The sequence below is a fragment of the Pinus tabuliformis genome, chromosome 3_1 (assembly GCF_031772625.1).
Source record: "Pinus tabuliformis cultivar Carrire ecotype Pingquan chromosome 3_1, CPIR1, whole genome shotgun sequence".
NCBI classification, from domain to species: Eukaryota; Viridiplantae; Streptophyta; class Pinopsida; order Pinales; family Pinaceae; genus Pinus; species Pinus tabuliformis.
Window position 1 is genome coordinate 493486756 of NC_142301.1, and position 27731 is coordinate 493514486.

Here is a 27731-nt window from a genome sequence, read left to right on the forward strand (position 1 = left end):
TGCTTAAGAAGTAGGCTAGGCATGCCTTACCTGAAATGTTTCTTGGTGATTTCAACTGTAAGTAAACGACGTTATGTTACATTATATTTTATTGTAATATAGATATGGAGGAAAGGGGAGATATCTAGGTTGATTACTTGGTCAATTTCGCAAAGTTTCTTTTCTCTATTCTGCCCATTTTGCGTCAGTGCTAAGATTGAAGAGAAAGACTTGATGGCAATAGTTGTTAGAGTTGAGTTCTAAAACCATGGGTTAAGTGTTTTTTTTTGGTCAATTTTTACATTGGAGTGGTTGAGGTGGGTACTATCCTCAGAGTGGCTTCTCTGCCACAAGTCGAATTGAGAAGTTTCCAAATTAGTGCCCCATCTAAAAAATTAGGATGCACAAGACCACTTACATGTGATTTCACCTTTTGCTTGAGTTTTGCGAAAGTATAACAATTGAGCTAGTGCTTATTACTGAAAAGAATGCGGATATTCAAAGACACAAATTAATCCAATACATTTTTTGATCATAAAGAGAAAGGTGTTATTCGAACACAATAATATGAGAAAAATATATAGTGGGATACAAACACAAATAATAATTCATAATGTTTTAAATTCTTCTTGTTCCAATCATTGTTGGTTGGATGAGCAGATTATTGTCATCCTCACATAGCCTCTTGGTAAGGTCTAGATTATCTTCCTTTAGAGAGAGGTTGGGAGTCGTGGATAGACCCTACTCAAAAGGTCCTGGTGGCTTGGGGTACTTCTTGGAGCTATGTGCGACCATAGGGTGAGTGGTTCACCTTCCCCTATAGGTATGCTGTGTATAGGGTGAGTGGCTAACCTTCCATTGTGATACTCCATGATGATATATGAGAGCATAGGGTGAGTGGTTCGCCTTACCCTATAGCTGATGATATATGCATAGGATGACTGGTTCACCTTCTCCTATGGCATACGAGCAGGATGAGTGGTTCACCTTCTCATGCAGATCCCCAGAGAGAGATGCTTATAGGCATTTGTCGGTTGTCACATGTGGACATGTTGGTGGGATCTGGTTCATCCTTTCCCCACATATAGGATGCTCATTCTCTATGATCGATGGTTGACATGTCAGTGGGACGCGGTTCTTTCTTTCACCATGTGTAGGATCCTTCCTACGATTGTTGGTTGGCATGCATGTAGGACATAGTTCATCCTTTCCCTACTCTTAGTGGTTTGCTTGTGCGTAGGATGTGCCGTGGTTTATCCTTTCCCTACGATGGTTGTGACATGTGACTGTAGGATGTGGTTTATCCTTTCCCTACGTGTGGTTGTGAGCAAGATGTGATTTATTCTTTCCTTGCTGTTGCCCCAACATCATCCTACCCATGTAGTCTGAGACTCATGGGAAGTACCTCTCATCTGACCAATGAGTTGTGAAAAGTGGATAGGACCAAAGCACTATAGATGGACACATCATGTACTACCGTATTCCCTATGTCTAGGATGCATGGTGTTCAACAACTTGATTTGGGATCAAATCTGATTTTGGTTCTGCCCCTGGATTGACTTTTGTCAATGGAGAGTGGAAAGGTCTTGTGACTCACTCTTGATCAATTCTTCTTCAGTAATACATCATTGTTCAACAGAGTTGAGATGAGATGCAGAGATGGCTCATGATGATAGGATGGCATGATGGATTGCCAGGTGAAATTCTTCCTAGTTGAGAGGGAGTGTTAAAATTGGCAACTAAGGCCAAATTCCACTTTGGAGAACTATTTTGATGGAGATTATTGCGTTGAATTCCTCTTTTCGAGAGGACCAAAATCGACCTAAAGATCATGAAATTTGGATAAGTAGAAATGTATTTTTGCATTTATGCCCTCGCATGTGCAAATTGTCAAGGTCGGCCACATCATCATGTAGGTTCATGAAGCCCAAGAGACATGTCACTTCACTCTCAATGATTTGTATAAATAAGAGAGATCTCCAACCTCATTTGGCACTTCACTCACTCACAATAATCTCTCTCCTTCTCTGATTGGTTCGTACAACTTATTGGGCATATCTTTTCCTCACACATGTGGCAGCAGAAGGACAAATTGTAGGACGAATTACAGGGCAAAAATTTCAGAGATTGTCGTAGGCTTGACCAGTGTTGACCAATCACTTTGACTGTGGATTTTGTGCAAGAATTTTGTTTTTTGCAGGACGCATCTATTGGCACAAGAATCGAGGCATTTTGTTGTCTTTGATTGCAGACCAATCGCAGGGTTGGCTGCAGAATTTGACCAAGTTTGACCATTGTTTTCATCACTGTTTTGGACTATCTTTGACCTCCTTTGAAGCCCGAGTTTGACTGGGTATCACTGAGCTGCATTGAGGACAGTTTGCTGCTACTTTGACGTGCTGTTGACTCTCTGGTTAGGGAAGATTTTGACTGCTGTTGACTGCAAATCTGACAAGTTTGTTTTGACTTCGATTTGGCAAGTTAATTTTGACTCTTGTACTCTCTTTCTCTGCTGAACATTTTGATATTAATAATAAGAAGAATTGAGCAAAGGGTTTCCCCATTTTGGGGTTTTTCCCTGGCATTTGCCAAATCTGGTGTCCTCTTGTCTTCTGCATTTATGTTTGATGTTCTTTCATCAGTTACTGTCATATGATAATGGTTAATGTGATTGCTGTTGGATTAATGAAGTAACTGACCTAAGCAAAGAACATGCTAACTCGAAAATTAACAATGCATCATCTTGTAGCTGGAAGGAAGGATACTTGATCTAGAGTCTAGACCACGTTGACCTTAGGAGGAGCTATCCTGCTCCAGGGAGGTCTCAAGAGGAGGTTGATCTAGGGTTTCCTTGGAAGATGCAAGACCAAAACTGTAGGGTCAAAGTTGCAGGTCGAGTAGCAATGCTGTCGTAGGCATATCAAAGTTGCAGGGTGTAGTAGTTTGGTGCAGAATAAAGGAAGGACTTGAGAAAGGGCCAACTTGGTACTTGGAGAAGGATGTGGTCTAGGGATTTGGTCTTTGTATCTCATTTGAAGCAGATCCTAAGAAGAGAAGAACTTTCGTGTTTTCCCCTTGGAGGGGTTTTGCCCTGGCTGAGAGCCTATATCTGTGTCCTCTTTTTGTTAGTGTTATTGTTCTTGATATTGTTTGATGAACGATCCAACTAAAGAAGATAAAGAGGATAACTAAATACTCATAAGAACTATCAAGGTTAAGGAAAATAAGATTAATAGTTGCCACTATCGATTTTCCAACATGGTATCCGAGCTAAGGTGAACAAGGAAGGCAGCTAGAAGGACACTAGAAAGAATTGTTGATCATGTTGAGAAATCTAGGGCATTAGTATTGGGAGATTTCTCTTGTAATGATAACTACTTGTGAATGCTTTTTACTTCTTTAGATTAGGACCTTCTCTTTACTTAGATTATTATAGTGTTCTTCTTCATCAAACAACTACCAAAGCATAAACAATAAAGATACAAGGGACACAGAATGTAGGCAATCAACCAGGGCCAAAACCTCTCCAACTTGAGAGGAAAATCCAAACGAATTCTTCTTCTTATAGAGATTTCAATTGACAAATACCATGACTATGACCAAGATCCTTGACACAACAACCTATCCAAGACCAAGTGACAAGCCTTCTTGATTCAACTTCTTCTTCCTTGAGTCAACGATAGTCAAACTTCTTCCTTCTCCCACTAGCTCAACTATCCTTTAGATTTCGGTCCCTTCAATCAGACCTACAAATTTTGGATCAGAATGGGGTAGCTTCTTTCTTTCCATAAATGCTTGAAGTAAAGTTACCCCATTCCTCTAGTAGTGCATTTAGTACTACGGTGGTCATCTCCTTGTCAAACATTATTTTTCCCAGATCTTGAAGTTGACCCCTTATTTCAGATATCCTCATAAAGTATGAGGCTATTCCTTCTTCTTTTGATATCCTTAGCTTGTAGAGTTCTTGCGTTAATGAGATAACTTCTCCTGCAGTGCTTACAGAAAACAACTCTACCAGTTTTTCATATAATTCTTCTGAAGTTTTGAGTTTGGATACATATAGGATGAGGGGATCCTTGATGGATTCTATGAGAATCCTTTGAGCCCTTACTTCCACTTACATAGACTTTGCAAGTGCTTGAGCATCTTCTTTTGGAGGTTTGGTGATTGAGCCTTTGACATGTTCCATGACCTCATTTTCAATGAGATTCAAATCTATCCTCTTCTTCCATGCAAGAAAGTTTGAAGCCCCAACCAATTTGTTGCTTTCCTTGCAAAAAGACATTTTGACAGATCCATATGTAGACATAAATATACTTACTTGTGAAGTTGCTTCTTTTACTTGCTGCCTCCTTGAATTTGATGATGATATAGATAATAGAGAAATTCTCCTTGATGAAGATAGTTCTCTTCAAGAGTGATACTTGAATCCACAAAGAGGGAGATCAATTTAGATCCTTTGATGGTGATGTCCTTGTTGATGATGATCAATGATGACTTCTTGATGAAGTCTTGATACTTCTTGGATGATCTTCTTCAATGGTAAGGACCTTGGTTCAACGAAAGGGAGATTGCCTTAGACCTTTTTGACAACGTCCTTGATCTTGCTTCTCTTGGATGAATAGTCTTCAAGATACTTTGATTTGTAGATTTCTTCAACTTGAGTAGGGTCTTTGTGGTCTTTAGATGATGACTTGAGGATCCAAAGACGACTTCTTTAATCTAGGGTTTTGACACCTTTTGTAGATCTTGACTTCAAGATGATCTTCTAGATTTGTCTTGATGCCATCCTCGAGATTTGGTCCTTGAATGCTTGAGTCTCCCTTGATGAGATGCCTTTTCCTTGTATTTGTCACCTTAACTTTGATACCATGTTGAGAAATCTAGGGCATCAGGATTAGGAGATTTCTCTTGTAATGATAACTGCTTGTGAATCCTCTTTACTTCTTTAGATTAGGATCTTTTCTTTACTTAGATTATTATAGTGTTCTTCTTCATCAAACAACGACCAAAGCATAAACAATAAAGAGACAAGAGACACAGAATGTAGGCGATCAACGAGGGCCAAAACCTCTCCAACTTCAGAGGAAAACCCAAACGAATTCTTCTTCTTATAGAGACTTTAATTGACGAATACCAAGACTATGACAAAGACACAACAACCTCTCCAAGACCAAGCGACAAGCCTTCTTAATCCAACTTCTTCTTCCTTGAGTCAACAATAGTCAAACTTCTTCCTTCTCCCACTAGCTCGGCTATCCTTCAGATTTTGGTCCCTTCGATTAGACCTACCACTTCTCGGCCTCTTCAGAAACCCTAGTTGCAACACATGAGAGAGATTTTGTCCCTCAATTTTCTTTGCTTTAGATGGAATTTGTTTCTTCTTCAACTCGGCTTGAGTATCAACTTGTTTTTCTCCAAAATCTGCTCTCGCAATATGACTGTGGTATCTCTATCCTTCTTGCAGTGGACAACACTAGATTCTCGTATGTGTGGAGTGTAGCAACCCAAAACAGATCATAAAACAAACTCGGTGATGATCCTTCTTTCTGCGCTTGGTGATAGGACTTTTCTTGTGATCTTCGCACTTCTATTTTTCTCTTTCTTGCTTGACCGAATTTTGACCTTAAGTGAGGCTGAGCTACCCTATATATAGTGGTCTGACCAAAAAAAATGAGCCAACTTCTTCTTGTGACAAGGCTGACACACCTTTCCAGAATTATCTTGAGGCTGACTTCAAGATGAGCTTGTGACTTGGTCTTGGAGGGTTAACAAATTTTCTTTTACAATACATTACATGCCCAAATGGGTATTCAAACTTTGATGTTGACTCAATAGACTTTATGACATGATGACCAACCCTAAAGGCTCATAATGGGAAACTTAAATATAATAATAAAATTCATTGAGCATGAAACCCATGGCTCAAGTATTACAAAATAGTTTTATTTACATCAATTACATAAAATCACAATTACAAATGTCATTATGAAGACTAAACCTAGTTACATTTTTCAACAGAGCAAAAGATAAGAAGCTCTCAAAGCATGAAATAAGAAGACTATAAGGAAAATTGTATCTTGAGAGTATCTGGTTAAAGGGTCATTGGTAGAAGACCTTTCTAATCTATGGTTTTTACATTGAAGAAGATCAAGACTACATCAATTTCGCAAGGAGGGCGTTGATCTAGCAAAAAGGAAGTTTTGGACGCTGTTGGTGGAGGAATCCTAGGGAACATCTTTCAAGGGCATCATCAAGAACCCTCTGAAGGTCTTGAAGACTTCAAGAAGGTTGAAGACATCGTCAAGGACAATCACGATCTCTAGTAAGTAACATATTATTACACTATGTCAGAATATGGGTTCTTTGCGCAAGGAGAATAATAAGCTCGTTGGGGCTTCGAATTATCTAGCATGGAAGAAAATAATTGATTTGATATTCACAAAACAAGAAGTAATGGGATATGTTACTAGAGAAATTACTGAACCTGAGAAAGTTAAGACACAAGAACTAGCAAAGTACAAGAAAGGGGAAGTAAGAGCTCAAAGGATCATAATTGAATCAATTAAGGATTCCCTTGTTCCATTTGTTGCAAATCTGAAAACTTCCAAGGCCATGTATGACAAGCTAGTGAATTTGTATTTGGTAAGTACAACAGGACAAAAGATGTCGTTGAGGAACAAGTTGTACAGAATGAAGAAGTCAAAGGATGAGGATGTGGCCTCCTTTCTCATGAGAGTCTTTCAACTAAGAGACCACCTGCAAGGACTTGGGGAACCTATTACTGATTTGGAAGTAACCATTTGTGTATTGAATGCATTGGCACCAGAATTGAGCATGCTTGTTGCAAAGTATTCAACTCCCTTTAAAGAGTTGTGGGCGCAATGCATATTGGAGGAATCAAGGATCAAGGTCAAGGATGATATTTGATCAGATGAACAATCTCAAGCCTTTCTAGCCTGAGTCAAGAAGCTGAAGGAGGGAAAATTTGGTAAGTCCAAGAAGAAAGACACGTCCAAAGTGCAATGTTTTGAATGCAATGAATTTGGACACTTTAAGGGGGACTGCCCAAACAAGCAGAACAACGGAGAAATGAAAGGAGTGATCGCAGATTCACCAAATGGACGCCAAGACAAACTTCTTGAACGGAGTGATAGAGGAGAAAGTGTACATAGAACAACTAGAGGTCTTTGAGACTCAACAGAGGTGCACACATGTGTGCAAATTGAAGAAGGCTCTATATGGGCTCAAGCAGGCTCCCAGGGCATGGTATGGTAGAATTGACACCTACTTGCAGTGGATGGGGTTCGTCAAGAGTGATGCAGATCCCAACCTTTACTGTTTGATGGTGGAAGATGAGCCTGTCATTCTAGTTTTGTATGTGGATGATCTATTCTTGACAGGATCATTAGGGCTCATAGAGGATTGCAAGAGAAACCTGGTAGTAGAATTTGACATGAAGGATTTGGGCTTGATGCGCTATTTCCTAGGATTGGAGGTGTGGTAGAAGGATTTTTCTTGGGCAAGGAAGATATGCTGCAGATATTCTGAAGAGGTTCAAAATGCAGGATTGTAGATCCATGTCTACACCCATGATTACCAACTGGAAGAAGATAGATGCATCAAATGGCAAGGAGGTCGACCCCACCTTGTATAGACAACTCATTGGGTCTCTCATGTCTCTGGTCAACGATAGGCCAAAGATTTTCTTTGCAGTCAATACCCGTAGTCAGTTCATGGTGGAATCGAAAAGGGTACAAGGGGCAATAACGAGACATATTCTGAGTTACATTCATGGCACAATTGGGTATGGGTTGAAATATACTCGATAGGATGATGTCAGACTTTATGGGTACACAAATGCAGATTGGGCAGGCAGTTCAATGGATAGGAAAAGTACCGCCGAGTACTACATCAGTGTTGGATTAGGGATGGTTTCTTGGTGTAGTAGGAAGCAGAAGTCAGTAGCACTGAGCTATGCAGAAGTAGAGTATATGGCAGCCAACACAGCGACGTGCGAAGCTATATGGCTTTGGAAGTTGCTAGTGAGCTTGTTTAGGCAAAGGATGGAGGCGACCAGTGTCTATTGTGATAATCAGAGTTGCATAAAGCTCTCTGGGAATCCAGTGTTTCATGACAGGTCGAAGTACATCGATATTCAATGTCACTTCATCGAAGATTGTGTATAGCAAGGAGTAGTCCAACTACAATATTGTTGGAATTTCTAAGTCTAACTGTTAGAAATCCTTCACGGACTTCTGATTTATTTCTTCCTACTTGTTCTGTTAATTAACAAGCTATTCACCATGTAAACACTGAAAATAAATACAAGTACATGCTCAACACATACAGATCATCAACTAAAGGAAAAACAAGAACACAAGTGACACCGTTATTTTTGGACTAATGTCCCCGAAAAAACCTAATGTAGGAAAACTGGTGCAGCTATCTGAGGGTTTTATTATTAAACAGTTTCAGAAGACAATCTGGGTGCGAGAAATGGCTCACCCAACAAAGAATACTCTCAGTAGTAGTACCTCTCAGTCGGAGATAGATATTCCAGCTAAAAACCCCAGATGAACAATCCCACAGCTCTCAGCTCCAATCTGCCCCACGAAATCTCTAGCGTCGTCTGCCTCTAGGGACTGTGTCAGCTTCTCCATTCCAGCGTCAACCCAACTAGCCTTACGTCAGCCTTTGGAGGCTCTGTGTCAACCTCCTAAGGCTCTGCGTCAGCCTCTGGAGCCTTTGCGTCACCCATGCTGGCTCTCCTCAGGCACTGCGCAGCTCTTGGCTGCCTCTGCGTGGCTTCTGGATGCCTCTGCGTGGCCTCTAGATGGCTCTGTGTCCCTCTCTCCCGGCTTCTGCACTAATGCTCCCGGTGCCCTCTTTGCCTCTCTTCTTTTGTATTCACTGCCCCTCAGCTGCAACTCTGATCACTCCTTCGATTTCCTCAGCGAGCCCTGCCCCAGAAAATCGAATTCTTGATCAACTCGGTGTGTTCTCCAAGTGACCCTTAAGCCTCCTCTTATACTTTTCTCATTGATAATTCAATGGCTGAGATTAAGTCCCTAATCAACATCTAAGATTAGATCTGGCTTGATCCATGACTTTTGGACCATTCTAACTCAGTTTTATATTAATTCACGTTAATATTTTATTTCCCTATGTTTAGACTTAGGGATTCCATTAAAAGTGTTAATTATTTTAATATCTCCCAAACTGGTTAGATTCTGCCAAACCATTTCTGGGTAATGGAGATCTCATGTGCTTTAGCCTCTCCACCAATTTTCATGGCTAGAGCACATTCGATGCTACCCGAAATCAACAAGTATGTTCCTACAGAAGAGCAGGTTGTGGATATACTCACGAAAGCTCTAGGGAGAGCTAAGTTCATCTATTTCAGAGAACAGATGGGTATGGTGGAGAACCCGTTTCAGTGGTACAAATAAGGTATTTTGGATGTTGCAGATGTTGCATTTGCAACAACAACAGATGAGAGGGAGTTGTAGTGCAAATCCAGTGTTGGTAGTAGTATGGCAGGATCAGCAGCAACACAAATGCAACGAATATCAGAGTTGCACAGTAGTTGGTGGGTAGCAACAACCAAAAATCATCAGCGTGACGGGAGATGATGTAGAGACAAGGTGTCGCTATAAGGGGCAACAACACTACAACACATTCCTCGCTAAGAGGGAGTGTTCGTTTGTGTAGCATTAGATGTGTTATAGCCACGAAATTTTGTGGAGAAGCTAGAATACATGAGATCTCCAAAACCCAAAAATCGTTTCTGGAAATTCTGCCTAGAAGTGTCTCAATTAGATTATTAATCAGTTTTTAAATATTTCCCAAGATTAAATTTAGGGAATATGGTTAGTAATCAATATTAATTGAGATAAGGCGTGAATCATTTAGAAACTCACACTGATCGACCTAGAAATGATCCTAGCCATTGATTAAGTTTTAATCTTGGCCATTGGTGCTCCAACAATGGATTATAAAAGAGAGTTGATGTGGTGATGGAGATCATCCAATGCAGATGTTAAACCCACATGGGATCTTGTTAAAGTTTCTAAGTCTAACTGTTAGAAACCCTTCATGTACTTTACTGATTTATTCCTTCCTACTTGTTCTGCTAATTAACAAGTTATTTACCACGAAATACTAGAAATAAATACAAGTACATGCTCAACACATTATAGATCATCAACTGAAGGAAACAGAAACAAGCACACAAGTGACACCATTGTTTTTGGACTAATGTCCCCGGAAAAACCCAATGCGGGACAACCAGTGCAACTATTTGAGGGTTTGATTTATTAAGCAATTTCAAAATACATTCTGGGTGCCAAATCTAGTTCACCCAACAGAGAAATCTCGGTAGTAGTACCTCTCTACTCGGAAGCAGTATTCCGGCTGAAACCTCGGATAAACATTCCGGAGGCTCCACAACTCCAATCTGCCCAACGAAACCTCAACGTTAGCCTCTAGGGACTGCGTTAGCTCTTTCTGGCCCAGCGTTAGCCCAACGTCACTTTGGTTTGTCTTGTGTCAACCTCTGGAGGCATTGCATCAGTCCTCTGCCCCTCTGCATCACTCATGCTGGCCCTTTGAGGTACTGCACAACTCCTGGCTTGCTTTGTGTGAGCCCTGGCTGGCTCTGCGTGAACCCTTGGCCGGTTCTGTGTCCCTCTCTTCGGATACTGCACTGATCTTCCTGGTACTATCTCTGCCTCTCTGCTTTTGTATTCACTGCCCCTTAGCTGCAACTCTGATCACTCTCTCAACTTTCTTAGCAAACCCAGCCCCAAAAAGTCGAAATCTTGATCTCTTGGTGTGTCCTCCAAGTGACCTTCAAGCCTGCTCTTATACTTTTCTCATTGACAAATCAACGGCCGAGATTAAGTTCCTAATCAATGGCTAAGATTAGATCTGGCTTTATCCGTGCCTATTGGACCATTCTAACACAATTTTATATTAATTCACATTAATATTTTATTTTCCTTAAGTTTAGACTTAGGGACTCCATTAAAAATTTTAATTATTTTAATATCTCCCAAACTGTTTAGAATCTGCCAAAACCCTTTTTGGGTATTGGAGATTTCATGCGCCTTAGCCTCTCCACCAATTTTCGTTGTTAGAGCACATCCGATGCTAGCCCAAATCAACACTCTCTCTTAGTGAGGACTGTGCTCTAGCAATACTCCTCACTGAGTATCACCCTGATCATCCAACATCTGTCCCTGTGCTGATGCTAGGCCTGTTGCCCATCATCTGCACTGCTGCATCTTGTACTGCCACCCATAGCCTTGCCATTGCCACTGCTGCATCCATACTGCAACTCCCTCTGCATCCATGCTACTGCCTATGGCCCTGCCACTGCCAATGCTACATCTGCACTGCATCCCCTCTCATCATGTTGCATTGTGCTGCCCATAGCACTGTCATTGCTAACTGCTGCACTGCAACCCAGTTACTGAGAAGTAAGGAACTAATCTACCAACTCTGACATCTCTGTCAGGCTAGAGACACCCTTGATGCTGAAACTCCCTTTGTCGCTAAGAAGTGCTCCCTCTCTGACCTCTGCCCTACTGCAACAACTCCTTGCATCTCACACCGTTGTACACCTCTTTGTGCCATCCTGCACTAGTGCAACACTCGCACTGCTACCTCACGTTGTCCTGGGAATCTTTCACTGTAGCTCCCTCTGTCACTCCGTTCGCATCTGCCTCTATTGACATCTGTCAGTACTGCTACTCCTCTTCGGGGCCCCCGTAGCAAGGTCTAATCCAAGAGGTGGGTACCTCGAAGATCCCGCACCTCATCTCCTGTAGTTCGTCTGACTATAGCTTGATGTCTCCCCACTTCCGCTCAAGTGATGTGTGTGCACTCATGGTAGAGTCATCGTCTGTCTCCACTTCCTTCTTTGCCCTTGCTAGTGCAACCTTGGTCTCAGAGGCCTCTCCTTTTCTCTTCTTCCTTGGACACTGGGTCGCATAATGACCTAGCTCCCCACAGTGGAAGCATTTGGCCTTGGAGAGGTCCTTCTTCTTCCGTTTATCCTGCTTTCCCTCAGATGCTAGGGCAGCATCCACCTCCTCCTCCTTCTTGATTCTGATCCCCTTGCCGCTGCTTCTCGCCTTGCTTAGCCTTCTGATCACTTCTTGGTGAAGAGTAGCCCACATTTCCTCCCAATCTGGAAGGGTCGCCTTGCCCACTATGCTTTGGACAAACACCTCCCAGTCTTCTGAAACTGTGTTCAAGGTTGTTCTCACCATCAATTCTTGATCCGGCGTGGTCCCTATGGAAGTCAGTTGATCTTGGATTTCCTTCAATCGACTGAGGAGGGGGTCAATTTATTCTCCCTTCTGCATCTAGTATGATCGCAACTGATTTTCTAGTAACATCCTTCTCTACATAGAAGTATGCTGGTACAATTTCTTTAGGGCTTCGCACATCTCATTTGCTGTCATTTTCGGCAATATGTGGTACTACATGGTCCTTGACCCCATCAAGAATGATTCTCTTGGCCCTCGCCATTGCCTCCTTGTATTTGTCGTTATCCGCTGGGTCAACTGGGATGACTATTGTCCTCAAGGCGAAGTGCTTGACACAATTCTTGTCTAGAACGGATAAGATTCTGGCCTTCCAGACTACGAAGTTTGAGGCTCCATCCAGTCTGTCTTGGTCTCTTACCCCGTTCACTGCCATCTTGCTGCTCCTCTGCTTCCCTCCTGGAAGTTCTTTGTGTGACTCCCTCTGAGCCTCGATTTCCCTCCTGGAAACCCTTTTGCCAATGTCGAGATGCCCCCACTCCGATCGCTAGTGGAACTGCACCAATGATCTGGATTTCTCGGCTATAAATCCTCAATAGCAACTCCCTCCTCCTTGGCCTTGCCCTGTTAGGTACTGTTTTGACTATAGTACCCCACCAACTCCACTCGCAACTTACCCACAGCCTCCTAAACCCCAGCAAATTGAAGGTTAGAGCTCCTAGGCTCTGCGCAATCCCGACACTGGCAAATCAGCTTCCTCAGCCAACGACGTCAGCCCTCCTGGCCTCTGCGTGGCTCTGCGTGAGCCTGTCTGTGCCTCCCTTAGCCTCTGTGCTGCCTCTTCCTGGCTCAATTTTGATGACGTGGGCACTGTGTCACCCCTTCCTTGCTGCTAATCTACTAGGAACAACTTCTGTCACTCGGGACAACTGTTTTCTACTGCTGCTACTCTGCTCGGCTGATGTCCTTAGTTCTCCTGTGATCTGCAACCACGTTCCGATACCATGTTGAAGTTTCTAAGTCTAACTGTTAGAAACCCTTCATGTACTTTACTGATTTATTCCTACCTACTTGTTCTGTTAATTAACAAGTTATTTACCATGTAAATACTGGAAATAAATACAGTTAATGCTCAACACATTACTGATCATCAACTGAAGGAAACAGAAACAAGCACACAAGTGACACTGTTGTTTTTGGACTAATGTCCTTGGAAAAACCCAATGCGGGAAAACTGGTGCAACTATCTGAGGGTTTGATTTATTAAGCAGTTTCAGAATACAATCTGGGTGCCTAATCTGGTTAACTCAACAAAGAAAAATCTCGGCAGTAGTACCTCTCTACTCGGAAGCAGATATTCTGGCTGAAAGCTCGAATAAACACTCTGGCAGCTCCACAACTCCAATCTGCCCCACGAAACCCCAACATCAGCCTCTAGGCATTGCGTTAGCTCTTTCTGGCCCAACGTTAGCCCAACATCACTCTGGCTTGTCCTGCGTTAGCCTCTGGAGGCACTGTGTCAGTCCTCTAGCCCTCTGCGTCACTCACGCTGGCCCTATAAGGTACTGCGCAGCTCATGGATGCCTCTGTGTGAGCCCTGGATGGCTCTGCGTGAACCCTTGGCTGGTTCTACGTCCCTCTCTCCGGCTACTGCGTTGATCCTCCTGGTGCTATCTCTGCCTCTCTGCTTCTGTATTCACTGCCCCTCAGCTGCAACTCTGATCACTCTCTCAACTTTCTCAGCAAACCTAGCCCCAAAAAGTCGAAATCTTGATCTCTTGGTGTGTCCTTCAAGTGACCCTCAAGCTTCCTCTTATACTTTTCTCGTTAACAAATTAGTGGCCGAGATTAAGTCCCTAATCAACAGCTAAGATTAGATCTGACTTGAACCATGTCTTTTGGACCATTCTAACATAGTTTTATATTAATTCACATTAATATTTTATCTTCCCTAAGTTTAGACTTAGGGACTCCATTAAATTTTTTTATTATTTAAATATCTCCCAAACTATTTAGAATCTGCCCAAACCCTTTCTGGGTATTGGAGATCTCATGCTCCTTAGCCTCACATCTAATGCTACCCCAAATCAACAGATGTAAACATTCATAAATGATAGAACAATGAATTACATTTCTTATTAACTTAGATGTACATTTATAATACATTAGAGTGACCGTTGGATTCCATAGTCCAAGGTCGCTTGGACTCTGGTGGCTGTTCATGTTCCACACCAACCCATAGAGGATTAGGTGTCCAACATTCCCCCTTTTAATCCGAAGGGGTATGTATGAGTCCAAGAAGAGCGCTGTAATACAAATTTGCAAAAATGCATGGCAGCACTAGGGTGAATGTGCTCTCTGAAATGTTGGTATAAGGGGGGTGGTTTAAGGATGACCACCAACACTGGAACACTTAGTGTAGTTTCTGGAACTCTTCCAAATCTGGCATGAAGTTCAGGTCTTCTGCTAGAGGAAGTGCTCCTCATGTTTTGAAGAGGGAAACCTTCAACCTTGAAAGGGAGGTCTCACCCCGCATAGAAAGGGAGTATCTCAACCTAAAAAGAGAGGTATCAACTTGTGATGGTTTAAGGATGACCACCAACCGAAGACATACTCAGGGGCATCTTTGTCTCTAGCTACAACTTTGAATCTGGTATGGCAGGTTGTGCTCTGGCTACAACTCTAAGTATGGTATGGTAGGTTGTGGCCCAGGCTCTCTTGATGTGTCTTTGAAACTTGTAGATGACCATCACTTTCCTCGTGTCAGATACAAGGTGAGATGATGGAGAAACTCAACTGCAAGATTGTCCAATACTCTAGGACAAGTTCTGACATATGACTGAAATATCTTCTTGGCTGTTGAAGCCCATTGCCAAGAAGCGATCCATCCAAGATGAATCTTTGTTCTTGCAGGAGGCTTGTTTTTGAAGCATTTGTTTGAAGAATGAGTGGTTTTATGATAGTGTTCACAAGGATGAAGAAATGATCTTTCATATGGCCTACTCGGTCACGGCGTTGGCATTTAACAACTTTTGGCTGCGAATGTGGAGGAGCATAATCTAGAACAGCTGAAGGTGAACTGTCAAGAAGAAATCCAACACCCTGAAACTGGATGGACTTTGAGTAATCTGGAATGTGAAAGGAAACCTCCTTATCATATCCAAGTCCAGTTTTGTGCTTGTTATGGACAGGCTCTTCCCAAAGTTTGATGATTGGCTTGGGAAGTGTAGGCTGGACTTCTAAATCTGTATGCACATCTGCTCTTGAATCAATCTCAACATTACTGTCTTGATTAGTTTCTGCATGTTGATGGGAGTCAATTTCTGACTCAAAAAGAGAATTGTTCTGAACAAAAACAAGTTCAGAATGACGATTACGCTATTGTAGCTCATCTCGCTGTAAGTGTGATTCAAGCTGCAAAAATTCAATGTTTTCTTGTGCATATTGTAGACAGGTTCTAATGTCAGCAAGAGTGTCCCTGTTGATGTTTACCATCCCATTGAATTAAGGTTTTTAACAGCTCCAATGCATCATCAAGTCGATCCATTTCACAATAATTGAAGTAGAAAAATGGTGTTGGCTTGCACACGTAAAAATAGTTCCCATTGCCAAATAGATGTAACTATAGGATGAATAGAAAGCTTCTGTTGGACTCTTGACCACGTCCAGTGCTATATATGAACAAAAAGAAATTCAAGCATTCTCAAAACAATAAGTTGTGAGCAAGCTTTACCATCACTTGTGGAAATGACGCAAAGACATGGGCGCAGAGATAAAGATTCATTTGCTTATACATAGTTCAAAGAACCAACCACCAATGGTGCTCACAGAGAAGTGGTGAATGATCGGCTTCGTATAGTTCTGTAGATATTTGATCAAATGTTGTATCCAAAAACTACAGTTTACATGCGACACAATTCTACTTGGTGACTGCTTCTTCCAATCTTGTGATTGCAATTTTTTTTTTAGGAATGCAAATCTTCTGCCTTCAGTTTACTAGAGCCAAACTCCAATGATAACTGCAATGCGTCATGATCATGAATCTCATCATTGTTAATCGAACTTGCGCCCTCTTCTCACAGAGCTTAAACACATATATACCAGTTTTGATTGCACCATTCAATGCATAGAAAATTTCAACACACTTATAAACAAGGAGTGTTAATGCACACCACAAGTAATGACAACAACAAAGGCAGTGTGGCTACTTCGTGGACTTGGAGTGTGGCTACTGGAGATTTATGCGACCACAAATAATGGGATACCTTGCTGCCAACACACAGTGATGAACCAACAAATGACCTTATATGGTCTTCAAAACCGTGTTACCATACAATGCTAGGACTGCTTCAATTGTTTTCCCAAGTCGGCTTTACAAGTCAGCGACGAACCATAGTTCAGGACCAACGTTCAACACTGCAACAATTTCACACCATAGAACCAACAATTTGCATTCAACTATAGGGGCACAATGAGAAGTTGATTATGGAAATTTTGGGACACAAAACTGCAACACTGCGCAGAGCAATTAGGCAAACATACACTCAGTTGTATGAGGAAGATTTCCTGAAGCGATTGCAATCAGAACTCACACAGGATTTTGAGAGAGCTCTGCTCCTTTGGTCACTGGATCCCCCAGAACGAGATGCCCTTTTAGCCCATGAATCGATAAAGAAGTGGAGTCCAAAGAACATGTCACTTCTGGAAATCTCTTGTGCTCGATCTTCAACTGAGCTGTGGTTGGTCAGATAAGCATATCATATACGTTACAAGAAATCTCTGGAAGATGTTGCTTCTCATACTCATGGAGACTTCCGCAAGCTGCTAGTTCAACTTGTAAGTTCTTACCGATATGAAGGTTCAGAAGTTGATACGCGCTTGGCAAAATCTGAAGCTAAGAAATTACATGAAGCTATAAAGGACAAGGCTTTCGGTAACGAGGAATTCATTCGCATAATAACTACAAGGAGTAAGGCACAGTTGAATGCCACTTTCAATTATTACAAAGATGACTATGGTCATCATATCAACAAGGACTTGAAGAATGGGAAGCCAGAAGACTTCCTAGAGTCACTACGAATTGTTATCAAATGAATTTGCTTTACTGCTAGATACTTTGCAAAGGTTTTGAGGTTGGCAAAAGATAAACTTGGGACGGACGAAGAAGCCCTTATGCGAGTGGTGGTGACTTGTGTTGAGACTGACCTGAGTAATATCAAAGAAGAATACCACAAAAGAACTAGCAAAACATTAGAGCATGTAATAGCTGCAGATACCTCTGGAGACTACCAAGAATTTCTGCTTACTTTGATAGGCAAACAACAATCCTGAGCTCTGTTATCTCTGTCAGTCCAGGAACTATTACATGTTGCAACACATTTCTCAGGACTTCAAACACTAGGAGCATCTCTTCAAGGAGGTAGTGGACCAGAGCCAACGGTGGTATGGGAGCCGTGGTATTACCAATTCGACTGCACATCGAGAATGCCAATAGAGATAGACATACTCAACACATCTAGAGAAATCTGTAACCAGCAATCACAAAATGCAGTTCAAGATGATGCCCACTTGCTCACAAATGCTCTTCCAAATAACTTGCATTGGTTTGCAAGAGTAGAGAAAATGACAATAACATTCATGAAATGCAGAACTGATGGCAAAACAGACATGCACAGAGAGGGCACAAAACAAGTGGCTCAAATATGAGCAGAGCAGGATATCGCTTGCTTTGATACCATGTTAAACCCACATGGGATGTGAACAGTCATAAATGATAGAACAATGAATTACATTTCTTATTAACTTAGATGTACATTTATAATACATTAGAGTGACCGTTGGATTCCATATTTCAAGGTCTCTTGAACTCCGGTGGTTGTTCATATTCCACACCAACCCATAGACGATTAGGTGTCCAACAACAGATACACAGTGTTCCAGGCAATTCGATTTTCTCAGTAGCCGCAGCTCAACAGAGAAGATAGAGGCAGAGGGTGAGTAGCACGTGGAAGAGGAGAGCAACAACATTCTGGACAAAGTTTTCAGTTCCCGGAAGAGTCGAAGGAAGGAAGGCCAAAATTTTCAGAGGGCCAACTTAGGGACTGTGCAGAGGTTGACGTAGGCATCTCAACACAGAGCGTGGGGAAGCTATTTCAGAGGCAAACAATAATCGTGGGGTGAGAGAAAATTCTCACAATATTTTTGCCAGTGTTTTCTTTAGATTAGATTGCCAGCTGGGCATCTAAATTATTGTACTCAGAATTGCTGTTGAACATTAATAATAAAACGCTCATCTGCTGCACTGGTTTTCCCAAGTTGGGTTTTTTCAGGGACAATTGTCCAAAAATAATTGTGTGTGTTCTAGAAGTACTCAGTTTCTAGTATTTTATTTTCCGCAGTATTTTTATGGTGAAAATTGCAGCTGTGATTTTATTCGTTATTTGCCATAGTAAATAAATTGCAGAAATAATTTATGAGTTAGAAGAATAAATCTCCAAAAGCTGCAATAGATAAAATTTCACATGTTATCAGAGCCTAATTGATCAACCAAGAAGCTCTGAAGCAGAGAAAGGAATTTCACTGTTTAAAGGTAGTAGCAAATCAAATTTCCTAGAAGCCCAGAACAGGGAGTTCGAGTTGCTAGGGGCAATAATTCAATTTTTCAGTTCGAAGGAGGTAGGAAGATCGAATTGCCCAGATTAGTGATTCCAATAGTCAGAGGGAGTAGTTGCAATGTAGATTTTTTTTGCTGAGTAGAATATTGGTTGGACGTAGAAAGTTTTGCTGCAGGTTGCAAAGCAGAATCTGTGTTGGGAGGAAAAGAGAAATAGCACACTTAATTTGTTCTAGTATAGCCATGGACAAAAGTAACATTCAAGAGACTTCAGATTTGTCTTCCAGATTGGAAGATGAATTTGCTTGCCTAGCAAGATCAGCTTCACAGGGAGTCTGGTACATTAATAGTGGAGCTTCAACTCACATGACAGGGGTTAGAGAATATTTCTATAGCTACAAAGAGGAGCAAATGGATTTCCAGATTACTATGGGAAACATAACGAAATGTACTCCAGCATGGAGAGGTACCATAGATTTTCAGGGGGAGTCAGGAGCAAGCACCAATGCTTTAGATGTATTGTATGTGCCAGGATTGGGTATTACCTGATTTCAATATCCCAATTACATGATAAAGGATACAATGTTCACTTCATAGGGAAGAAAGTGTATGTCAAACACCCGAGCTGGAAGAAGGTAAGACAGATTGGAGTTCGAAGTAACATGTTGTACTAGTTACAAATCAATTCTCCAATCGCACTGATAGGTAGCACAATAGCAGTGGGAAGGAGTTGAATGAATTATTGCACAGAAGAATGGGACATCTACATCATGGAGCACTCAAGATGCTCAAAGAATATCAAGGGTTCCTGAACTAGGAGCTGAACATGATGATGTGTGCAGAGGGTGTGTACTTACGAAGTATGCTAAGGCAACATTTCCAAGGAGTGGCAACAGAGCTGATGGCGTGTTAGGACTTATACACTCAGATATTTATGGCGCGATGTCCACTAGAGCGCTCAACAGTGTCGAATATTTCGTGACCTTTATTGATGTTCACTCTAGGAAAACCTAGATCTACTTCTTGAAGACCAAGGATGAGGTCTTCGATCGTTTCAGAGAGTTTAAAGCTCTCGTGGAGAATGCAATAAGGAAGAAGATTAAGGTACTTCGCTCAAATAATGGTGGAGAGTATATTGATAAAGACTTCACAGATTTTGTGCGAAGGAAGGCATCAAGAGAGAATGGACAACTCCATATGGTCCACAGGAGAATGGTGTAGCAGAGTGGAAAAATAGAACCATTGTTGGAGCTGCAAAGGCTATGTTATATGATTGGGATCTACCACAGATTTCTGTGGACAGAAGCATGTAACACGACATTGTATATTCAGAACAGGACTCCTCATAGAGCATTGGGGAAAAAACTCCAGAAGGAGTCTTCATAGGGAAGAAGCCTGAAGTCAGTCACCTCAAAATTTTTGGCAGCGTTGCTTATTGTCACATGCCATATGATAAAAGGACCAAACTGGATTAGACTGTAGAGAAGGGGTTTTTCGTTGGGTACAACGAAACCTCAAAGGCATCCAAAATCTACATTCTTAGTAGTAGGAAGATTGTAGTAAGGCAAGATGTGAAGTTTATGGAGGACCTAGCTTTCAGGAGGTCTCGTGAGCTGCCTGCAAGTGATCAAAATTAGTCTATAGAAGCTCCTTTAGTCCAGCCACAGGAGCAGTCGGTGGGACAAGCAGGAGGACCGTCACATGGGTCAAGTACTGTGACCAGTACCAATATTTCCTCAGGTCCAGAAAATCCTTGGAGTTCTTAGCAGATGGAGCAACACAAACACGATGAGGAGGAGCTGGCCAAACTTCCCACCACTGGTGGTCAAGCCAGCAAAGAGGTTCGTCAGACATTAAAGGATGCATAGAGTTTATTGGAACTCCTAAGACGAGCGAGAGACAATGCAGACAACCTGACAGGTACCAAGCATTGGTAGCTTAGGTTGCAGAACCTTCCAGCTTTCAAGAGGCCACACAACGTCAGGTGTGGATAGATGCCATGGTAGAAGAGTATAGCTCTATCACGACGAATGATGTTTGGGAGGTAGTGCCCAGGCCAGAAGACAAATTAGTGGTAGGTTTGAGGTGGATCTATAAGATCAAATATGCGGCAGATGATAGTGTGGAAAAGTACAAAACTAGGTTCGTGGCAAAGGGGTATGCAGAAAAGGAAGGGATAGATTATGAGGAAACCTTTGCCCCAGTTTCCAGATACACTTTTATCTGGTCAGTTACATCTCTAGCGGCTCAGATGGGAAGGCAGATTCACCAAATGGACGTCAAGACAACCTTCTTGAATGGAGTGATAGAGGAGGAAGTGTACATAGAATAGCTAGAGGGCTTTGAGACTCAGGAAAGGCGCACCCATGTGTGCAAATTGAAGAAGGATCTATATGGGCTCAAGCAGGCTCCTAGGGAATGGTATGGTAGAATTGACACCTACTTGCAACAGTTGGGGTTTGTCAAGAATGACATAGCTCCCAATCTTTACTATTTGATGGTAGAGGATGAACCCCTTATTCTAGTTTTGTATGTGGATCTATTCTTGATAGGATCATCAGAGCTCATAGAGGATTGCAAGAGGAACCTGACAGTAGAATTTGACATGAAGGATTTGGGGTTAATGCACTATTTCCTAGGATTGGAGGTGTGGAAGAAGGATGGGGAGATCTTCCTTGGGCAAGGAAGATACGCTCCAAATTTTTTGAAGAGGTTCAGAATGCAGGATTGCAAACCCATGTCTACACCCATGATTACCAATCAGAAGAAGATAGATGCATCAGATGACAAGCATGTCGACTCCACCTTGTATAGACAACTCATTGGATCTCTCATGTATCTGGTTAACACTAGGCCAGATATTTGCTTTGCATTCAATACTCTTAGTCAGTTCATGGTGGAACCAAAAAGGGTACATTGGGCAACAACAAGGCATATTCTGAGGTACATTTGAGGCACAGTCGAGTATGGGTTGAAATATACTTGATAGGATGACGTCAGACTTTGTGGATAAACAGATGTAGATTGGGCAGGTAGTTTAGTGGACTGGAAAAATACCTCTAGTTACTGCTTCAGTGTTGGATCAGGGATGGTTTCTTGGTGTAGCAGGAAGCAGAAGTCAGTAGCATTGAGCTCTGTAGAAGAAGAGTATATGGCAGCTAGCATAGCTATGTGCGAAACTATATGGCTTCGGAAGTTGCTAGTAAGCTTGTTCAAGCAAAGGATGGAGGCAACTAGTGTCTATTGTGATAATCAGAGTTGCATAAAGCTATCTGAGAATCCAATGTTTCATGAAATGTCGAAGCACATCGATATTCGGTGTTACTTCATCAGAGATTGTGCATAACGAGGAGCAGTCCAGCTACAGTATGTTCCCACAGAAGAGCAGGTTGTAGATATACTCACGAAAACTCTAGGGAGAGCTAAGTTCTTCTATTTCAGAGAACAGATGGGTATGGTGGAGAACTCGTTTCAGAAGCAAGGACATGCTATTTTGGATGTTGCAAATGTTGCAGTTGCAACAACAATAGATGAGAGGGAGTTGCAAAGTAGATGCATGTTGGCAATATTGTCATTGATGGCAAAGGGGCATTGAAGGAATGCAACGAGCAGCAAGGAGCAACAAGAAGTAGCAAGGCAAGGAGCAACAACAAGCAACAAGGCAAGGAGCAGCAAGAAGTAAAAGAAGGCAAAGGAGTAGAAGAAGGAGGAGGAGTTGTGATACATTGAAATGTTTTGATAATGTTGTAGAGATTGCTATATTGAAGAATTTGTTGTGATGTAAAATTGTTGATTGAGCTGAATTGTTGTGATGCAAAGGCAAGACTCCAAGGCAAAGGCAAAGATGTTGCAAAGATTGTTGTGATGCATTAATGATAAATATTGATATTTGTTGTTGGCATTAGGTTGATGCATTTAATGATTACATGTGGCTAAAATTAATATTGGATGGATTATTTATTTTTTTGTCCTAATATTCAAGATATGAAGAGTTTGGAAACGAATGAGTGGAAGGCAAAGAGTCAAGCCTATTCACTTCATATTCCTATGTGGGATACAAACAACCAAAAAACTATCTTTATAAAATATGTGATTTTGGAAGGCATTGAAGTGGTTAGAGAATGAGAGAATGTGAGGGAGATGATTGAGCTATTATGCATTAGTTACCTGGCACTTATGAAACTGATGTGAAGTAGATTTGAAGGGAAGAAGATGAAAAAATGAAGATGGAGATATGCATAAATTATGACCAGGTAAACCAACACATTGTTATTTCTTGTTTGCATCAGGAGATGGTAGTCTCCTTTCAAGTAGTGGCTTGATAAACATCAGGTTGGAGCCTGTTGAGGTAGGAGCCTCATGTGGGTTGTAGCCTACAAAAAACATATGGGAGTTGGAGCTTCCTTGCAGTTGCAACTTGCAGAAAATTGAGGTAGCAACCTCCTGTAGGTTGGAGCCTACAAAAAATCAGATGTAATAAGGAGTAGGAGCTTGCCTTTGCATCACAACAATAATAAAATCGTGGTTTTCTCCCTTTATGGGTTTCCACATATATCTGGTGTCAATATGTGTTGTTATCATGTGTTGATGTGATGTTTTGATTAGCTTATTACTTGCTATTCACATATTCAATATGCTGGCCATTATTTGTTAAGCTGCTCATGCAATGTTTCAGTTAATAAGATTAAGGAAAATAATTTTAATGTCCATGAATATACTAAACTGATTGACCCCCCCACCCCCCCCTCAGTTTAGTCAAGTTTTCATCAATTGGTATCAGAGTCAGTTCCTTCGGTGTAAGCCTAACAACTTGAAGGTAGTTTTGGTTGAGTCATGGACTGTCAAATTGTACTTGTGCTTAGTACATCAAACTTTCATGAATGGAGAGATAAGGTAAAATCTGAACTGATAGCTTATGGACTTGGTGTGTGGAAACTAGTATGTGATGGCTACGATAAAGACACTCCCTCTGTGCAAGAACAACATTGGAATGCTAAGGCAAAATGTGTTATATATAACAATCTTCATAATAAGGATCTTAATACAATAATAGACCTAAAATCTGCAAAAGAAATTTGGGAAAGATTGGAGTTCATGCATGAAGGAGAGATTAGCAGCAACAGTGCTGAAAATGAAAAGGGAAAGAGGAAGATGAAAAGTCCCTGTCAAAAGGAAAGTGTTCAGATAAATGAAACCTCTACCTGTGTGAATATGCCTGACTCTCATGAAGAAAAAACAGATGAAAATCAAGCTAGGCTTTACTTATCATTGGCTAGTATAGAAAGTTTGAAGAATGAAAACAAAGATTTGAAGAAACTGGTGCAGATATGTGATGAGAAGGAGCATGAGTACAAGGAGAAAATTGTTAGCCTGTAGACACAACTTGAAGAAGCAAGGAGACTAGAAGAAGTGATGAACAATAAATTCAAGGAGAGGGACCTACAATGTAAAATATTAGAAGCTGAGGTTGATTAAGCTAGAAGTAAGTTAGAAGAAAAGAATAGGTTGTGTAAGTAGTGGTGGCCTGGGTGCAGGTGTAATGGATAATCGTTCAAATCCAGAAATGATTTCTGCAAGTTCGGGTGGAACTTCTTCTTGGATTTCCTTTGGAGTATCAATCATCTACCTCCAAACTTGGCTATTCTGCTAAATTAGCAGAACTGCTTAATTTTAGCCGCAACCTGAAAACCCTTCAATTGCCACAGAATCAAAAGAAATTCAAACTTTTGGTTAATTCCTTATCATGTTCGCTTTTCCACAAATATTATCACGTTAATTCTCCACCGTTGATCTTACCCTTCAATTCGACGATTGATGGTTCACCCGATCAACGAAACTAATCAGTGATCCTCCACCGTTGATCAAAGCGCACTTGATCCAACGGTTAACAACGATATCGGGTGAGCCACTTGCACGAGGATTACCCGCCCAATAAAGTAGTTTTCTCTCTCCACTTGAGTGCTACATGTCGGTTGATTAATGGAATCGGGTGGCCACCCTGAATTACCACTTACCACTTTTATTCACCCGATAACCAACTTCGCTGATAAAACCGCCTTTCTTCCTTGACTATTGCACGAGCTGATTGGCGCGCGATGACCATTAGATCTATTGGATCTGTAGATCGGACGGTTTTCGCTCTTCTTCCAAGTTTACCACGATTTGTCAGGCTTCCCTCTGTTCCACTATGATTTTAGCGCTTCCGCAAAGTTGAGTTCTACTCTTTGTAATTCGAAGCTTAGTTAATTAAAGCTTTGTGGTTCAAAACACATTCAATCTAACTTAATACATGACAAAAGAGGAATTAAACGCGACCACACCAGATCATACAGAACTTTAAATTTTCAGGCCAAATTGAAATTCAATAATACATAGAGATACTTCGGAGGGATGCAACGCCTCTAGGATTGACCAATTATACACAAAAATACACAGAGATACAATTTCTGTAACTTAATCTTATATGGCCAAATCAAGCCAAATCAGTCAAAATCCTCTTACAATCATTCAGAACTTACATAAATACCATTTCATTCTAACAATCAGATCCTTAATCATTGGATCGAATCTGCCTAATCTTAAACAATATCTAATCTGGTTGATATTTTCCTCGAGAATCTCAACTGAATCTAAACTACTTGAATTAATTACAAAATCACTCAATCCCTAAATCCTAGCTCAAATCCTATCTAGAAAACTTGTAAATTGACAGCTAAAGGATCCCACTCCTTTTCTTGTAAACTTTTTTTGTATTTTTGAAATAAATTCGAAGCCTTTTGTATTCAAGCCTCATGCTCCTGCATCAGACTCCTAAGGACAAAATTCTTCATGGGCTCCCGTCCATGAGCTCTTCTACAGAACTGCCCAACTTTTGTAGCATGACATCTATCATTCAAGTAGCTTCAACAATTGGTTGATCTTTCCATTTGACCAAATACTGAAAATACTCTTGTCCTCTTGTCTTCTTCAACAATTTCTTGTCCAAAATTCTCTCTGGCTTCAATTCCTTTGCTATAGGTAACTGTTTTACCCAATCAATCTCTTGTTCTTCTTGATCCTCTGCTATGTCATCTGCACTTTCACTTTCATACCTATACCAATCAACAACATTGAAAATTGGAGATATTCCAATATCAGGGGGTAATTCAATTTCATATGCATTTGCAGAAAATTTCCTCAAGACTCTGCATGGTCCAATTTTCTTAAACTTTAGCTTATTATACTCCCTTTTTGGAAATCTTTCCTTCCTTAGGTGTGCTAAAAACAAAGTTCCAACCTCAAAATTATCTTCTCTTTTCTTCAAATTTGCTCTGCTCTTGTATTTTATGTTGCTATCCTGTAGTTGCTATTTTGCCTATTCATGTATTGGTTGAACTTTTGTAGCAAAATCTTCTCCTTTAGCACTTCTCCTTTTAGCTTTTCCTAAGTCTCTCAATTCAGATACTCCTCTTGGGTGCATTCCATAGATTATATGGAATGACTCTGCCCTATACTCCTGTTAGGAGAATCATTATATGCATATTTTGCCTGTGCCAATACTTGATCCCACTGTTTTGGATGTTCATCTGTAAGACTTCTTAGAAGATTACCCAAGCTTCTATTTACAACTTCAATCTGTCCATCAGTCTGAGGATGATAAGCAGAACTGAAACTCAGTTTAGTTCCAAGCTTCTTTCACAATGTCCTCCAGAAATGTCCAACAAATCTGGTGTCTCTGTCTGAAACAATGCCCTTAGGTAACCCATGTAATCTTACAATCTCCTTAAAAAACAGATTAGCAATATGAGTAGCATCACTGGTTTTATAACATGGAATAAAATGTGCCATTTTTGAAAATCTGTCAACCACAACATAAATTGAATCATTTCCTCTTCGAGTTTTTGGTAAACCCGAAACAAAGTCTATACTTACCATATCCCAAGGCCTATCTGGAATAGGTAATGGAACGTACAAACCTGTGTTTTAGCTCCTTCCCTTTGCATACTGATAGACTTTACAATTTTTCACATACCTTTCCACTTCATACCTCATTTTCGACCATAAATAAAACCCGTTCCACTATTCATCAGTCTTGTCTGCACCAAAATTGCCTCCAAGTCCTCCACTATGTTTCTCCTTGATTAAATTCTCCCTCATAGAACAACTTGGTATGCACAGTTGATTTCTTTTAAACAATAGTTCCTCTTGTAGGAAATAATCCAGCCACTTGCTTCTGTCTAACAAAATAGGATTTCTACAAGCTTCAAATGCCTCTTTAAAATCTAGATCTTTCTCATATAACTCTTTAAGAAAATTAAAACCCAACACTTGAATTTGACTTTCTTGAACAAAAATGCTTTTTCTACTTAAGGCATCTGCTACTTTGTTTGATTGACCAGTTATATGTTTTAACACAAAATTAAAACTTTGAAGGTATTCTACCCATTTTGCATGCTTCTGGTTAAGCTTTGGCTGTTGCATAATGTACTGTAATGCATGGTTATTTGAATACAATATGAACTCCTTGGACATCAAGTAATGTCTCCACTTCTTCAAAGACTGCACCACTGCATAAAACTCCTTGTCATAAGAAGAATATTTATTCTTTGTTTCATTCAACTTTTCACTAAAATAAGCTACAAGCCTATCCTCCTGACTCAAAACAACTCCAATGGCTTCTCCACTGGCATCACACTTCACTTGAAAAGGTTTATTAAAATCAGGAAAAATCAAAATAGGCTTCTCAATAATCTTTCTCTTCAACAATTGGAAGTTCTTTTCTGCTTCAACAGTCCATTTAAATGGTTGTCTGTCCTTCTTTATTGTGTCAATAATTGAAGCATTAATCTTACTAAAATTCCTTATGAATTTCCTGTAAAAACTAG

At 40.9% G+C, this 27731-nt stretch overlaps 1 protein-coding gene and 1 pseudogene across 5 annotated transcripts in view; both read left to right on the forward strand.

Annotated features, from left to right (window-relative positions):
- The window catches only part of LOC149187956 (pentatricopeptide repeat-containing protein At1g10910, chloroplastic-like), a 420882-nt gene that overhangs the window by 207726 nt on the left and 185425 nt on the right, over positions 1–27731 (forward strand). The gene's annotated exons all lie outside the window — the stretch shown is intronic.
- On the forward strand, positions 6337–17585 carry LOC149187957 (annexin Gh1-like; annotated as a pseudogene).